Genomic DNA, 4,784 nt, shown 5'->3' on the forward strand with positions numbered 1-4,784 from the left:
CTCATTTATTATACAGAAGATCAAAAGGGCTTGGTGCACAAGGTGGGAACGGTTCAAGATGCAGATGATAATGCCTCCATCGAGGAGAAGTGGACAGATGGATCCGGAAAACTGGTGAATCCCGGCAAAAGTGTTTTCTTACGTCTCACAGCCGCTGCTGTGCGTGATGTTAATGAACAAAGGGATAGGGATGGTTTGACGTTCGCCCGAAAGGCAATGATAAGAATTGGTATGGCTTTGAACACGAATGGTGAATTGGAGGAGCGCCAACTCTTCTCCAAACTTCAGAACATTGTCAACAGGTATCGAAATCACTTCAATGGAGAGCCGGTTCTGGTTCTGTCTGAGGCTGCCGAGGAAGGATAGATTGACAACAGCCAATGCAATGATTTGATGTGGTCCATCTGACAGTGTCGCTAATTTTCAATCAGAATTTAAGTCACCAACGTTAAATCAAGATCTGCTGAAAATACTGTCACAATGAAATTGGTGTCACGAACAGTAAATGATGTAGTGTAAAGATTGGGTCCGGCTTAGCCTCTTGACAGTAAACTTTAGACTGTAATTAAGAGCTGAGCGGGACAGGGGCGCATTGTACGTGACGTGTACAGTACAGTACACGTCACTACATGGCTCACCATGACCGAGAGGTCGTCCTCTTTGTAAAGAAATGGGGACTCTATACCGAAAAGAGTCCTCGAGGACGACCCGGTCGGCACCAGCAGGATCCGAAGGGGATCCTGCAGGCGACGAGGACCATGGTGAGACGGAAGGAGGAGTGAGAACATGGCCAGAAAAGGTACTTTAGTAGGGGTTTTAATGGAAAAGTTCGATTTTAGTGTAGTCTAGGCTATTCTACCTGTAGAGTAGCCACCTTCTAGAGTTCTGTAAAGGTCCCAGTTCGGAGCGACGGGGAGTTGGAGAGGCAGGCACAACAACCGACTAACCACCGGAGCCCCCGACGTGACTAAGACAGAGAGTCAATTAGAACCTCTAAGTTAAAAACCCCAAAACCAACCGCAACTGTGAAAGTAAGTCAAACAATCCAAAACCTTGTCCACGTGTCAACCGGGCACGTGAAAACTGGTAGCATCGCTAACTGATTTTAACCGCTATTTCTATTTCTATTGCAATTCCTATTACATTTACAGTGTGTAAGCCAGAGGCTGACAGTAAGCCCGCGGAGGCTAAAGTCACAGAGGTCACAACGGTGACACGTATCGAGAAAGAAACGAACCCCCCTCTCGAGGAAGCTAAAGTAGTTGCTGTCTCTACGGGGCCAGAGAGTACAGTACTAAAAAACGAAGTTGATTTTATCGCGGGGCGCGAGAGCCAAGAATTGGACCGCGGGCCAACCATTGACCTAGCCCCCCGGTCCGCCCCGCGAAGTGTGACCAAGTGTTCAACGTGCATTACGTGTAAGCCTACACATCAGGCGTGGCACGAGCATAACTTAACCGAGGACCCCATTAAGGCACTCATTAGTGCACGGGATTTAATAGTGCCGTACAGCATTTGGACAAGGAGTACAAAAATATTTAGTTATTAAGTGTGAGCTTTGTCACACCAATTACAGTAATATTTTACTGTATACCGTCCATAAGGGCGACCCTGAGCATATAAGGCGAAAATCAGAACAGCTCCGCTTGGTCCACTTGGCATCTCAGAAAGGCTCTATCAACCGCTGGCACACTATTGCCAAGCCCCCAAGGTATCGGCCAAATATATTGGGAAAACCATTTCCCACTACAAGAAGTACTCTAAGCGCGCCTAGTAATAAAAACATTTGTTTGAGTTGAAAACAAAAAGTGCTTACACACTAATTAGTTCACAAACACAATAACCTTGCAATATTAACATTGTTATTAATAATGGACACCGAATATGCATTGGCCCAAATGCAACAACAGATCGCTGCATTACAGAAACAAGTAGCTCAGACTAGCCAAGAAAACGAGCAACTACATAACCAGGTTACAATTGCAAACCAAACTATAGCTGGTATGAATCAAAGTGGAATACACATTGAAAGACTAAAGACAGGTATACCTGTCTACCTGACTTGTAAACTTTTCCGGTTTATAAACCGGAAAAGTTTACAAGTCAAAACGTGCGAAGCTGGCTTAAAAGTTTAGACAACATATTTTCAACGCAACCAAATGTATCCAACAATATCAACCGTATCAAGTACGCAGTGAGCTATATGGGAGGAGCAGGATTGCAATGGTGGGAACTAGTCACTCTGAACGGCACGCCGATACAGACATATGAGGACTTCCAAAGAGAGATCCTTAGCGTCTTCGAACCAGTAAACAGGGAGCTTACCGCCAGGAAAACACTTAGCAATATAAACCAGATGGGTAAACTAACCCAAGTGGCTGAATACAACAGGGAATTCTCAAAATGGCTACTGCAAATTCCATCAATGACTATGACTGAACAAATATTCCATTACAGCCAAGGACTGAAAACTCGAACACGTATTGAAGTGGAAAGGGCAGAACCCTCGACGTTACAAGTGGCTATGAAAATCGCAGATAGACTTGACAGTCTGTACACAAACAACCAAGGATTCTTTGGAATGAGTAGGACTACTTCAAACTTTATCGGCGGACCAGCACCGATGCTACATTCCCGCCCATGCCATACAGAGCCTTACCATCAAGTACTTTATGCGCCGAAGCGACGAGTATCCCCACAGTTTGTCCCACGACCGCGCCATAGTCAATGCTCGTCCGACAATCACACAACTTCGAGATACCCATTGCGCCGCCCTGCAAACTGAGGGACAGGAACCCCACCTCACCAAACAATTGCGACACGCGCATCGGTATCAGCAAAACATTCGCTCACCAGTTGCATGCCCGCCGTTAACACCTCCCCGCTACATTTCCTAACCAACATTCCCCACGCCAGAGCATCACGGTGACATGATGTGGCGCACCATTTCGTCTCGCGGTGTTGCGCGGGTTTGGAAGTGCGCTCTTTCTCTTTGTCCACTTTCGCTTCGTGCACCGCCATGTGCCGAAGAGATTCAAGATATACACACAAATCTTTCAAACACACGTAGCTTTCTAACACACGTAGTCCATGTTCGATCACATCCTGCCACTCTTCCTTCCACACTCCCCTTCCTTCGTGAACCCCCTCCTTCGCCACACCCCAGCCGTTACTACGCCGGTTGCCTCATACTACCTCGAAATCGTATCCCTTTCAAAAAAGTGACGGCCATAAAGCGTGTAAGTGGTACCAGCAGCCAGAAGCACCGCAGCTCGAGGTCTCCACGGCGTCACTTGCCGAGCACACAACCTGGATCACAGCCTCGTGGACGAGTACCCTCTCGGATTTTGCGATCCCGCCGGCGCATCGCTTCTCTTCCCAGTGATACTCGTCGTGTTACCATATCTCCTACCTACCAACCAGCTGCAAATGCCTCTGCGGGCCCAGCAAGAGATCAAGCGGCAGAGCCTATGGAAAGTGGCAGACCACCTATCTCCCGTGAGCTTGATATCCCCCATTGATATCGCTCGATGCCACTGGGATACTGGTAAGCAGGGCAGTCAACGCCCTGCCGGTGAGCAGATCAATCGTATGATTGCGAGGGAGAAGGGTTACACATATAACCCGAAGGATGCGCGGAACCCAATCACGCGTAGACATACTTACGAAGCACGGGAGCTAGTGAGGCATCACCTCTATCGCTCCGGTCTGCGCGACGAGCGCCTGGAAAGAGGGGCCTGGACTATGGGTGACCTTGAAGAGGATGAGGGAGACCTGGTTGCCAACACGAAAAAGAATTTGGAGTCAAAGTTCCCGCTTCTCGCACGAGCTATCAACAGTTGGGCAGGTAATTCGTTCGTGGATGATACATTTCGCCCAGACCGGCCCCGCGGCCTTACTACGAGAAGCAAGTACTATAAGGGGTCGGGCTCAAACCCGAGCGATGTATTGGCTCCTATACGAGTTCCTCTCGGAACTCGAAACCGTCCTGAGAACACCGATGAGGGAGGCCACAACTCAGCTTCCAGGAAAAAGAAGCGCAACACACAGCGGGCGCCGCACCGGCATGCACAGACTCCTCCTTCACCCGCGCAAAGGGGCCGGTCCAACTCGAAGATCAATCGCGCCAGGAAGGCACTCGACACACAACGGGGAAGTATGGCGCACGGTTTAAGGAGCGAAGAAGAGCCGCGTGTTTTTTGAATTCTCGAGTGCAGCCTCGTGCACGAGGGGTCGCGTTTTCAGGTAAGGCTACCAAAGGGCGCAAGCTGCTAGTTAAGACTCTTGACTTTGACTGCGATGCCGACACCGCTGAGAGCGAGGACGGATATGGAGGGTATGACACGGTCGATAGCGGAGATGATGGAGAAGGTGGAATGCGTGAGTTTGCGGGGGAGGGCGATAGTGAGATGGAGCATGAAAGCGACGAGGAGGAAGATGTAGAGGAGGATGACGAAAAGGAATTTGAACAGAGCAGTGGCAGTGGGGCTATGGAAGATGACGTGTATAGTCAGGGACATAGTGTAGGGGAGAAGTCGGATGGAGATGGCGACCGGGGACTGGGGGAGAAAGATGCGGAAGACGACGACGATGATGAAGATGAAGTCCCCCTTCTACCACGCATGAGAGAGAGAGCTAGGACTCGTGGTGGGAAAGGGAATTGGTCAAGGACTCTCGGTCCGGTACAGATAGACTGCGAAGCGTCAGCGACATTCACGTTAACATTACAAGTCAGCCGGGTGTCTTGTATACGTCGGACAACGCATTGCTTCGCCGCCGGCCTG

The sequence above is a fragment of the Chondrus crispus genome, genomic scaffold, assembly GCF_000350225.1.
Source record: "Chondrus crispus Stackhouse genomic scaffold, scaffold_307, whole genome shotgun sequence".
Lineage (NCBI taxonomy): Eukaryota > Rhodophyta > Florideophyceae > Gigartinales > Gigartinaceae > Chondrus > Chondrus crispus.